At 38.2% G+C, this 13,889-nt stretch overlaps 1 pseudogene; it reads right to left on the bottom strand.

The window, feature by feature from the left end:
- Positions 1-1,733: 1,733 nt before the first annotated feature.
- LOC150033653 (putative disease resistance protein RGA3) lies at positions 1,734-13,201 on the bottom strand (annotated as a pseudogene).
- Between the last annotated feature and the right edge of the window lie 688 nt (positions 13,202-13,889).

Genomic DNA, 13,889 nt, shown 5'->3' with positions numbered 1-13,889 from the left:
GTGTTGGCTTCACCTCTTCTATCATGGCCTCGACCACCATGACTTCTTCCACGTCCACGACTATTCTCTTCCTTGATTTTGAGTTGGAGAAGTGTTCAATGGTCTCTATTTGCTCCATCCTCCTTTTCTTTTTCTCCTCATAGGCTTATAACAAGCCTGCAAATTTTTCAATTGTCATGTTCTCGAGATCATGTGTCTCCTCGATCGTCATGGCGATAATCTCGAACTTCGTATTTAGGTTTCGTAGAACCTTCTCCATGACACGAGCATCGGTGACTTCTTCACCATTCTGTCTCAATTGGTTGACGATAGCCATTACTTTTGTGTCATATTCCGCTATCACCTTCACCTCCTTCATTTGTAAAGATTCAAACTCACAACATAAGGTTTGCAACCGTACCTTTTTCACATGATCGGCTCCTCTATGAGTCGATTGGAGCTTGTCCCATGCCGCATTTGACGTCTCCGCATTGGCGATGGTCTCAAACGTATCTTCGTCCACCGATTGATACAAGTTATAAAGGGCCTTCTTGTCATTCTTTCTTGTCTCCTTTAACGCATCTCTTTGTGCTTGATAGGCTTCAGCTTCTGCCTCTTGGATACCGTTCTCCACGATCTCCCACACGTCTTGTGCACCTAGTAACGCTTTTATCTTGATGCTCCAATTGTCATAGTTGAGCTTCGTAAGCATTGGTAGTTGAAATGAACCTATCCCACCATTGGCCATTTTTCTCTCAATATTTTCTACTAGCTCTGATACCACTATGTTAGAAAAAAAACGTGGAGGAAAAATATGAAAAATGAGAGATATATTTTCCATTAAACTAAGCATGCCTTTATATAGGCTTACAAACATAACCATAGGAATGCCAATGGTTAAAGCTATAAATGTTATCAAATACTCATAACTTACATAACTTCTATAACTCAAAAATCACTATTGGTTACAAAAAAACTAAAAGTCACAAAAGCCAAAAGTCACACTAAATGCTACAAATAAAGTTTAATAAAGACAAACTTTTCAACAATAACTTCATTCATATCCTTTAATATGCATTTTGCGAAGATTTGAATGTGGCTTTAAGCACTCTAAAATCCCTTGATCTTCATCAATTTTCTACTTCTTCTTATTTGTGTCCCAATGTAATTTCAACTTTTGAATTCAAGACTTCTCTTCAAAGTATTTAAGATTTTTTAAATCAGCAATTGTGCAAAATTGTTATTCTTGAATACATAAGGATCCTCTCAAGCTTTTAAGTACATTCAATTCACTTAAATCGCCACCTTTTTCCTTCCCTAATACAAACAAATTCATTGTCTGAAGGCTGTTCATCCCACCTAGCCCTTTTGGCATGTGAGTCAAACTGCTACAATTATATATATCAAGATGCCTAAGATTGATCAAATTGCTAATATCTTTTGGCATTTCTCTTAACCAAATACAATCGCGAAGGATAAGTGTTTCCAAATTATACAATTTGGAAATAAAGTTAAGAAGGAAATCTATATTCAAATCAGAAAGATTAAGATATCTCAAATGTTTCAACTTACGAATAAACTTAGGAGGATGGCAACAACTAAAGTCTAAATTTAATGTTCGCAATCGAAGAAGGTTAATGTGATACATTTCTTTGAGGAAAGAAATAGAATTAAAATTCATATCCAATGTTCTCAATCTCTTTGCCTCAGTGAATGATTTAGGTACAAGTTCCCCTGATATTGGCATTGAGCTCCTATAGGAAAATGAGACATGTCGAGTTCTTTTTATCAATGGAGACAACAACACCATCACTTCCAACCACATATTCATTTTCTGCTATAGAACATGCAAGATCATGCATCAAATCATGCATCTTACATTTCTCGATGTCTCCCCATTTATTTTTTTCTTATATCTTGAAAGAATGACCTCCCCACTAACTCTTTAAAATAATCATCCCCAACATCTTCAATTACCTTCTTATTACGTGGTTGAATGAAATCTTGTGCCATCCATAGTTTTACCAATCTATCCTTTTGAAACTCATGATCTTTCAAAAACAAAGCACAATATGTAAAACATTTCTATAAATTAGATGGAAGGTGGTTAAAACTAATTTTCAGTATTAACTGAATCTGATTTTCTTGTTGCAAAATCGTGCAAAGTTCATTGTCCTTGAATGACAACTAATCCACTTCTGTGTTTTTGAAATATAACAAACGACCAACTACTCTTATTGCAAGAGGAAAACCTTTCAGCTTTGCTACAATCTCCTTACCGATTCCAACCAAATTAGAATTCTCAAGTTGTTCTTCTTCGTTTATGAATGCATTTTTCTAAACAACACCCAAGAGTTCTTTTTGTCAAGTTCTTTTAAGTGATGGAACCAAATTGTGTCAAAAGCCTGTGCAACTAGTAGACTACGAGTTGTCAGCAAAATCTTACTTCCCTTGGCACCAACCATTAGAAATCTTTGTAGACTAATCCATTTCTCATGCTCTTCATTCCACACATCGTCCATGACCAAAAGGAATTTTTTTCCATTAATTTTCTCTTGAAGCATACTTTGTAATTTATCCAATTGAAGGGGCCTCTGTTAGAGAACATGTCTTAGACATGATGATCCATTTCAATGTGGCAGAAGTAAATGGGGTTTTCGTTGAGGAGAAAACTAAGGTTTCTTTTATTCTAGAATCTCTTTTGAAGAATTTTCTGCAGTTCTGTACGAATGTGCTTAGGAATAAAATAGATTATAACTTGACTACTCTTCTAAATGAGCTACAGGCTTACCAGACTATGATGAGAGCTAAAGGTCTAGAATCGAAAGTAAATGTTATTACCGCATAGAGGAGAGGAACACCCTTCAAAAAGCCTGATATTGCCTCTTCTTCACAGACTAAGAGTATTCTAGTTAAGAAGAACAAGGGGAAAGGTAAAAAGAAACCCACTAGTAAATGAGGAAAGGCTAAAGCTGCAGATAAAGGAAAATGATTCCACTGCAATGAAGAAGAGCACTGGAAGAGAAACTGCTCTCAGTACCTTTTAGAGAAGAGAGCAAGGAAAGCAAAACAGGTAAACTAGTTCCTAAGGATTGCTTGTTGTACTTCAGTTGGCTAGTGGCAGATGTTGCAGTTGCTATCTGAAGATGATCTTATCTACTTTTGTTATTGTAATAAAAGTTATTTTGTCTCGTTATAAAGAACAAATTGTATAAACTTTTTGTTGTAAATGAAATGTTCATTAGTGAAAGTTATGTTTGTTCTATTCCAAAGCAACTTCTGTTAGAACCAACCTAGTTAAAAGTCATTTGCAAATATTTAGATATTTAAAAACGGCTTGAAATCAATAAAGGCAAGTAGTTATTTAACCTAAGTGGTAAGTTTAGAACATATCAAAAGTTCAAAGTGTACAAAACTTGTTAGGTAAAATAAAACCGAAATACTTCGATTGGATCAAAGTATAAAAAGTTTGAGATTTCTAGGACTATTTGATACAACATTAAATCCAGTGAAAACTTTCTACACCTAGTTGTCTTAATTGTTTTTTTAACATCATTTCAATTTTAAGGTATTTCTAAAAATCCATATGAGATATAGAAGAATTGATAAAAGCTGTCTATGCATGTAAAATTGTTTACATAGTTCAAAAATCTGAAAAGATCGATATAAGTGTTAATGTGGAACCCTTTAAGTGTTGGAATATTGTTCGATATTGCCATGTTTTATTTGTTTCCATAAAAGATTGTATATATCAATAAAGAGTTATTGATTAATACTGGCTCTGTAAACAAAAGTTTGTTTAGACAGGTCATATATGTCCTACTCAAAAAGTTAAGAGTACCTAGATGCAGTGGAAAGAATGTATGACTTCCTAGTCATTATTGAGAAACAAGTGTTGTGAAAATAATATGCATTCCCCTAATAATTTAATAAGAAGTCTATTGTACACTAACATATTTACAGTGATTCTCTCGGCTAAAGTGTTTGAGAATCTCGTAGTAAGACTAGGACTACTAGATATATAACCTAAGGCAAGTGGGAGAAAAATCAGGTATGTGCTACCGAAAGGTAAACCATGAGTATGTGATGCCCTAGTTTATTGTATTTCTCAGTAAAAACTCAAAAACTTAGTATTATGTATTCATATATATATGTTACCACTGGAGTTTTAGTCCAAGCAGGAGTTTGTGGGGTTTTATGTCTTAAAACTTGTGGTTTGTAAATAATAAAACATATTCTGAAAATTCAATAAGTTGTTATTGAATATATGAATTGTTTGTTCCAGTTTAGAAATAAATCCAATAAACTAAAAGATCCATGATTATTACATGAATACTTGAACTTTATTTGGAGACATAAAAGTGGATCAGGTTCGAGTAAATAGTCAAAATGGTCTATAGTATATGAATAAGGTTGAGTGCCTTATTCTAGCAACACTATTGGATGTGGCCCACTTTGTAGTTGTTACAAAGAGTTGTAAGGTGCTATAGATGAAATGATCCTAATTTGTACATGTCATGACATGAGAAGTGGGGGTGTCCTGTGCAATGAGTTTGCACAAGTTCGGACCATGAAATAAGTCACTCTTACTTTATAATTTTGTTTACTGTTTCAGATTGATTATTTCAAAGCGATGATCTACGTAACTTGACCTTAATCTAGAGCTAGTTATGTACTCCTGTTTATTCGAGATCATCCTTAGATTTGTAATGGTGAGGGTTGTCTCAACAGCGCCGACTCAATAAACCACCATTTCAGGGGTAAGACCGGGTAGATTGTTGGGGACATAGGGTATAAGATGGAATTCGCTCATACCTGCTTTTAGGGATAGTAGATTCCCTTAAGTGATGAATCCTAGTCTTGAACAAGGCACCCCACCCTCTTATTGGCCCGAGAGGGACTCGGTTTGATGATCAGATCACAAATCAATTGTTCATTAGAGGATCAGTGGCACTGAAGGAACAAGAGGTAAACTCGGGGGTAAAACAACCATTTGACCTAGTCGTTATTACAAACAACCTATGAAGGGTTAACTTACTAATCATGGTTATATTGAGTTGACATAATATATCTACAGTGAGGGGAGTGCAACTCTGGGCTTTAGTGGAGTGACTAAGTAGTTAACGAATGAGGGTTAATTCGGTGTAAAGAGTTTAGCCAATTAATCTCGGATCGTTGGAGCCCATGATCTGTAGGTCCACGAGGTCCCCCTACTAACTCACAGATGGATTAGCCTTAGAGTTGCGTGATAAGTTAATTTGAAACGTTCAAATTAGAATTAAGAGAATTAGTAATTATATGTGATATATTTATGCGTTTAATTTTGGAATTAATGAAATTGTAGAATCAATTAATATTTAAATATAATTTAAATATTAAATTCATGAATGGGGATTCATGAAGGTGGAATTAGTGTTAAATTAATTTAATATTTGTTATTGAATTAATTAAATATTTTTTTATTAATTTCATTAAAAATTAATTATTGAATTAATTTTGTAAAATTAATAAAAATTTCATTTTTTAAAATTGATTTTAGAAATCAATTACAAATAAAAAACGAAATGAATATAAAATGAAAAATTCCAAAAAGTGGGACTTCTCCACTTTCGATTCAACTAACTCACACATATTCCACCATAATCTTGAGTCAACTTATAAATCATTATCTTCTCAACCATGAGAGGGCGGGGCACCATTGTTCAAAACTAGGCATGAGCATCAAAGTGAACAACCTATCTTCTAACCCTAAGTCGGGTAGGAGTGAATTCCATCTTGCAAAGCTATGTCCCTAGCTATCTATCCGGTCTTATCCCAAAATGGGAGGCTTATTGATGTTGGAACATAAAGAACAGAACATGCACAACGGATGCGAAGATCGATAACGTTCTAATTACATAAAAACAAGAATAAGCATGCATAAAGAGTTAGAGATTATAACCTTTGTAAAATCCACTGCAATCTTCCTCTCCCGAGCTCAATCGACACCACCAACGATAAATCCCCGCTATTCACCGGTTGAAGGACACAGTTGTGGGACCGTTATGTTAGTAAAAAATAAGGGAGTTTCACTATAGTAAGAAGGAGAGTAAAAAGATTTTGTGGTGGAAGAGAAATGTCAAAGGTCAAAGAAGCATTAGTCTTGCACATTTCAAATACAAAACAATTTATAGACAAGTTACATGCAATATCCTGTCTTGCATGTCTTCCACCTCAAACTCCATTAGCATGTAATCTCTAGGTGTCAACCTTGGGAAGTGTCACATCAAAATCCACTTAGTTAGTAGGAAAATCCAACAATTGGATTTTTCCACTAACTAATTTTTATAGTACATAAATCAAAATTTTTTATGAAAAACATTTTCATAATTTAGAAAAGATTTAAAAACAAATTGAATATCATATATTAAATTATTTATGACACCTATCTATGATTAATCACATTAATCAAGTTTTAACACTTTCATGCTAACAATCAAGAATACTCTCAAACATAATTAATTAATAAATTAATTATTTAGTTTTAAATTATATCTAACATAAAATACAATTTTTCCTTAAGCTCGAATTTAAACATTTCTAATTCTCATTTCACCTAGTTCTTCAATTTTGTCCGTAGTGACCTAGCAAGAAGACCCGATGGACCTACAGATCATGGGCTCCAATGATTCGAGACTAACCAGTCAAACTCTTTAACCTAATTAATCAACATTCGTTAAATAATAGGATTGTCCACTATAGCTTGTAGTTGCACTCCCCTCATTGTAGATATATTATATGTCCATTAGAAATATCGTGCACGAGGATTTCCATGAGTAGCGGAAAGATCATTCCAAATTACAATCATATATGAACTTTACAAATTACTTTCATAAAACAACACACGGTTATACATTCATTACAGAAATTATAGCATGATAATACAAATGATCGAGAAGAAACTCTACGCACATTTGTAGACACATCGCCAAGGTTCTTGATCACGAACGCTCGAACATAGCAACCTCGAATGCTCATCTAACATGGCCGCTACATAACACGAACACTGCGCACTCGAACTCAACGATCGCCTCGGTCACGAATTGAAAACCTCGTACTCCATTTTTCCAAAGTTAGTAACAAACGTGTTAAATAAAATTATGAAGGGTGAGTTTTAGATAATATAAAAAGTGAAAATTTGCTAAGTATGGAAGCAAAGTGTAGGCATGCGTTGATGGAGAAGTGTGGGTGCATGGGGTTGCATGTGTAGCAACCAAGCCTTGTAGAGGTTAAGTGTTGAAGGTAGGGGTAAACTATGCATTGGTACTAAGGATGAACGCATGGGTTGAAAGGCATGATGCATTGATAAGGCTTGCAGCAGCCTCAAGTGCGTGCGAGCAAAGGTGTTGGATGATCGTGTAGCAGATGAGTGGCGCTATGCGATTGGGTAAGCGATCGTATAGTAAATGAACGACACTACATGATTGATAGACGGAACATAGAGCTATAGATTGATGCAATGCAAGAATAGAAGTCCAAGCCTATGTCCTACAACGCATGGATGAATGATGATTTATGCTATACTACTTCTAGATATGCGTTATTAATGGATGTTCTTGTAGTATGTTGTGCGTTGTCACAAGTTTCCTTGTATTGAAACCAAGTATAATTCCACCGCAAGTTTCTCGATGTGATCCGAGGTCGAAAACAGGGACTGTTTGAGGTTATTGCGTTATGTTTGTGATACATGCGACCAGGGGTTTTTCAATTTATAAAAGAGTTTATGTACAAGTAATTAAACATGTGATAAAGTAAAGGAAAGCGGTAAAGATGCGATAATAAAATAAAGTGCATTAAAGTAAACCTAAGCTAAGATGATACACGATACAGGTTTCATGATACAAGATACTGAGGTTAAGGCTGGCTGTGAAGATTATATAAAGATCGTGTGATGCGGTGGCAAGTCTTATGTACGAAGCAGAAAGAGAAAAGATAACTAATATAAACATCACAAGTTTTTAATTGCGTTAAAGCTATAAGTACGGTTCTGTTTTTCCCTTGGCGTACACCTTTCAATGATCGGCTGCATCCACACGTCTGTGGTGAAACAGAGACGAATGTAATGAATGCAAGGTTGCTTCCATCTCTGAAAGTACTATTTGCTTTAGTTAATGCATTCTTCTAACCTTCTCTCGATAGATCAGAATGGCATATTCACTTCTGCTCTCATAGGTGAAGATGTCGTCTAGCATGCCTTGGCTAAACGCATTTTTCTCTTTAGCACATATTAAGTTACTCGTTATTCCATATTACTACCAGGGGATTAAGAAGACTTCATGAAGAAAAAGATTAATGGTAGAACGGAAATAGACAGAGAAGTGAAAATGGAAATGATCGAGACATTCAATAAAACTATTTAGCGTCTGATACATGATTTGTGAATGAAAAGATAAAAAAGATGAAATATAGTGATGAATAGACTTAGAAACAAATACAAATAAGCGCCAACGTGTTGGCGCCGATCTGGATGGAGATTTGTTTGCCGGTGTGGATGGATCGTGCAGAAGGATGAGCTTCCCTCTTAGGCTTGCTCAACCGGTAGCAGGGATCTGAGCACAGAGCTTCATGGCGGGGATGTGGCAAAATAGCACTGAGACTCACCTCTTGGCCTTGTCTCTTCTCTTCCCGGATTTCTTTAGATCCGCACTCAGCTCAGCCTCTCGCTTAATAATCTAGCATCAATTAGCCCTTATATTAAGTATATTTTCTCTAAATTCATTGGGGGTATGTATAGGTGAAAAGCTCTGACTCTTGCCTTGTTGACCCCACTTCTAGTTATGGAAATTCCGAAGATAGAGGAATAAATATTCCTTCTATTATGCAATCAGACCGTCAAATATGCAGAACGGTTAGTTGTACACGTGTCACAATCCTCCGCATTTGGGTTTGCTCAGCTGCATCTTTCGATCGTGTGCTCACATGCGGTGTTGTTTTTATTACCGCATGCGGTTGAAATACAGCTCTGGATCGACTGTCGCTTTGCGCCGTCATCGCGTTAATCGACTCTTCATTGTTGATTTACGGGCACAATGTGACGGAGATGCATTATTCAATTTCTCGTTGAGCCTTGATCGCAAGTGGTGACTTGGTTTCCTCCAAAACAGAGTAGAAATATATTTTTCTCCCCTCTTGACGGAGATGCATCTCCCCTCTTGATGGACGTTGGGTGCTAGACGATAGACGTTGGGCGCTACACGATGGAGTATACGATGCATGCTAAATTTATATTATGAGGCGAAGGCCTAATGTGGGTTATAAAGGGAAGGAAGGAAAAATAAATTAATTGAAGAAACTCATTAATGGGAATTGGCCAGAAGCACTGATGACATGCAGAAATGCATATCATCTTAGCCCTTTTTCTTAGAATTATGAAGGTTGTTAGGTAGAATATGTGTCGATCATGATGGAAATTCACAAGAATATGAGCTTGCGTCGATCGGCATGTTGAATCTCAGTTAACCCATTATTTTGCGTTAATTATGCGTTCAATGTTCTATCTTTGTAGCTAATGCAGGAAATGAACGCAAAGTGGAAACCGGACCATCGCATAGGCGACCGCATACGGAGAAACACTCCATCGCAGGGCAAATGCATTAGATTAACGTACGAGTGTTGCAGTGATCAGCCACATGTATCCATCTCATGGGGATTACGATCGTCAGGTAATTGCGATCATCATGTGGAGTTATGGTATTAAGAGAATGCAACCATTGAATGACTGCGGCTACGCGACAATGCATTCTAATGGGATCGACGTAAGGTAGGTGGAATGAACGCATCAATGCATCTACTTCGAGAAAATCCAAAGCTGATGTTGACATCTCACCTACCACGCCGTTAGTAGCAGAGGTTCAGAAAAGGACTGACGCGTCGAACGTCAGACTCAGAGCAGTCCAATCAATGTTGTCGGCAACCCAAGCTCTATAAATAGAAGCCGACGAGCTGAACTTCATTTCATCCAAGGTTTTCACCTAAGGTTCGCCTATGGCGGATCCTGGTGATCAAGAAAAACGCGTGACAAGACAGTTGAAAGTTCTTCACCTCCTTCATCCATTCCGAGTGACGACCGGAGCCTTCGATCGGAGTTATATCTCGAGAGAGTCAGCTCATCCATGGCACCACCGGCAACCTTGACGCACATCCGCTGGAGAAAATCTTTGCTTCCAACCAGTCATTTCCTTTTCCTTTCTATTTCTATATTGTATTGTATGACATTTGGAATTAAGGGATTAATACAATTTTTTTCAATGCATTTCTCTATTCCTTCGACTCCATCTCCATCTTCTTGCTTAGCATCACTTTCATTGAAACACTTAGTAGGATTGCATGGGTATTGCATACTTAGTCATGTAGATTAGGGATATGAAGCATGTAACAACCCACCGAGAGGTGTGCATTGCATGAATGTGTGAGAAAACCTTATTTTCTTAGTGCGAAGCTGCTGCAACGCCTGTCTATAGGCTAATGCATTGCTTGTCTATGAATGAAATCAACAACAATCAACTACCCGAGAGGGTAAGTGGTTGGATGCATTAAGCAAGGCATGCGTTGTTCACTAGGGATAGTAACAATCTTGCGTTAACCAAGTTCATGCGTTTGTCTTGTCTTATGTTGTGCCCAACACCCTTTAGAGCTACTCGGGAGAGAGTCTAAAGAAAGAACCAATGACTCAAGAGAGCTAGGTTAGAATCTAGACTCGAGAGAGCAAGATTAGATCGGCATAAGCAAGAGATAGGGACTTAGAGATAAGCTCAATTTGTCAACACTATATCGCATGCACCCTAGGAATAGGAATGATGATATGTGGTTGCCTTGTTTGTGTATCATCGCATAGACAAGAATTAGAGGCTTATGTGTAGGCCTTATAGACACCTCTGCACATACATCGCATGCGTTCTAGCATTAGAAGTCGTAGCATTCACACCGAGAGGTGGTTTACTATTGGAGTGTTGCATGATCGCGTTAGTTTGCGTTGACTAGGGTTGCCCTTGCGATCACTCTTAAGTTTTGCAATGAAAACATCTTCACATTTTATCTATTTTCCCACGCATTTATTTCATGTCAAGGTCGTCGCATCTCTACCTTTCATGCATATTCTCATTACATTGCCTGTTAGATAGGAGTAGGAGTAGGATTAATATAGCAATATCCCCTCCATTCTTTTATTCAACCGCCACATGCACATCATCGCAAACATGTAGCTAGAAGTCCCTATGTTCAACCTTGGATTACCTGAAAAACTTGCGTTCCCATTATACTTGGCGTGAGTGCAAGAAAACTTGTGACAGGACGCATGGTCATCGCATACATTTATTAACACATATTCATTCTAATGTATGACCATCGACGCATGACTATCAACGCATATCTTAGGAACATGCATCGCATACCGCATCCAAGGGAAGTTGGTTGTCGAGTAAAATTGACTTCCAAATTCCCATCACCAAGTTTTTGGCGCTGTTGTCGAGGACTTGGCAACTAAATGTTTGTTAAGTTGTGTGTCTCTGCGAGCAAACTTTTTATCTTGGGAGTATTGCAGTTTGTTCGATAGATTGCAAACAATATTGAAGTGTAGGCGATGCGCTGAAAACCAATGTTGACCCCAAGGTAGAAGGGCAATCAGTCGTAAAAGAGCTGAAGGTTATTCTAAGCACATGACGGCCGTATGCACCCAACAATTGTCGGAAGTTCCAATGGTTAGGGCAACTTGACCCAAGCAGTTGAGAACCATCTCCTACATGGAAGACTCCTTGTGGTGACAACACTCTTATTTCTCTAGGGACGTCTTCTATTCTATCTGCAGTTTCCTTTCTTAGTATAGGATATTTATTTTATTTTATTTTCATTGTTATTTTGGATATGTGGCTGCTTCCTTGGTTGTGGTACGTTCGCTCTTGTAGGTGTAACAATAAGTCTCCTTGGTTCGTAGTTCAACGGAATAATTCCTTTCACCCTTCAACGCATGGCTTCAATCGCGTGGATTCCAACGCATGAGTGCATGCATTGTTCCGTCTAAGGTCTTTTTCCGTTATCTTGTATGCCTTATCCTTTTGAAATTCTCTTTTTCCCGATTGCGCTGTTTGCGATGTTTCTATGATGGTACATATAGTTCACTGCATTTTCTAACTAATCAACAAAAGGCATTCTTCACTTTTATTAGTTTCTTCAAATTTTGGAAGTCTTGAGTTTTATCTTATGCAAGCCTTTGTTCAAACATTTATTAACGCATTCTTGTAATTTTGTTTTTAGCTTTGCGGTGAGAACGCTACCAACCTCTAAGTTTGGGGGTGGTAGCGGTCTCAGGGAGTTACGTTCATTATATTGAAATTATATAAAAAAAAAAGAAAAAGAAAAAAGTTGAAGTGAGCTTTTGGGAATAATGACTTCATTGTCAACGCAATGGGGAAACCCATGTTGATAAGAGTTAAGTTGTGAAAGGCACTTGCTCGTAGTTGGATGTCTGCATGACACACGTGGAGGCAAGCCAAAATGAAGGCAAGTCGCTAGGATCAACGCATTAGCGCAACTCACTCTGTCTGGCACTGTGAACCCCGAATCCTAATTTCTCTACTTGAATATGTTCCCAACCAAGACTAGTGTGGTGAGTAGGTTGATGTGGAAACTAGTGTGTAATGGTAGAGAAAAGAGTGGAGATTTGAAGAAAAGAGGAAATTTGGAAGTTTAACTTTTGGTGAAAAAAAATTTGGAAATTTGGCTAAGTATAGAAATTAATGTGTTGATGCGTTGGAAGGGTGGTGTTGATGTGTTGGAAGGGTTGTTGGTAAGGGCATGTGGCTGAAGAAGGAAAATGGAGATGACACGTTGGAAGGCACAAGGGTAGGCAAGGAATACATTGGAAGGCAGCCCATGCATCGAGCAGCCTCGACCAGCGCCCTTGCCCAATGCGTCGAGCGGCCAGCCAAGCATAACAACCATACGTTGTGCAGCCTCGACAAGATGCCCTGCCCATGAATCGAGCAACCTTGGCTAGACATCCAACCAATGCATCAAACGGCCACGCCCATGCATTGAGTGCCTTGTCGAGAAGCCATGCCCATGCATCGAGGTGCCCTGCCATGCAGCCAATCGTGCAGCCCATGCGACTAAGCATGGCCACACGGTCGAGCGAGTGAGCGATGGCCAGCATACGCCACACGCCCATGCCTTGAAGCAGCACGCCCATGCGTCAAGTGGCTAGTCTGTGCAGCACGCCCATTCGTCGGTGGCCAGCACCATGCGCCCATGCCAAGCAAGTCGTGCGATGCTGCCTAGTGAGCCATGCATCGAGGATGGATGGTCACCCTATGCGTTGGTGATGGTTAGCTCTTTGCGTTGGCTAAGTTGAATTGTAATGATAGTGAATTGGCTTGCTATGCATTGATGATAGGCTATGCATTGAGTATGGATTATGCGTTGAACATCCAAGAGTTGGACGCATATAAAGGATGAGATCACCTGGGAAACGTCATCAAACCATGTGTCTTCTTGGGAGGAAAGCCTTAAGCCTTAAGAATTTGAGGTGGTGGCATCAGATTGGAAGCTCATGCGTTGGCTACAAAGAGGAAGACACTTAGATTGCGCTGATAAAAAAAAGTGTTCGTGGTGTGAGGGAGAAACACTTGGCCATGCAACCAAGCAGGTGGTATCGACTTTGGAGAAGCTTTGGACGCCTATAAATAGAGCCTAGAGACTTCATTTTTAGATCAAAATTCAAAAATACAGTAAAAAGAGTGGGAAAATTGAGCAAACCTTGCGTTGGTGCCAAAATCCATGCGTTGGTCATAGTATTTCAAAGAGGACGCATTGGACAGTGAAGTCTGGAAAGCAGCATCAACTTGGGACGAGGAGTTCTCCCAGTTTACTCGTGCGTT

This window comes from Benincasa hispida, chromosome 9 (assembly GCF_027475165.1).
Source record: "Benincasa hispida cultivar pf3 chromosome 9, pf3_genome.v1.1, whole genome shotgun sequence".
Lineage (NCBI taxonomy): Eukaryota > Viridiplantae > Streptophyta > Magnoliopsida > Cucurbitales > Cucurbitaceae > Benincasa > Benincasa hispida.
Note: the sequence above shows the minus strand (reverse complement) of the source record. Positions and strands in the feature narration are given on the sequence as shown.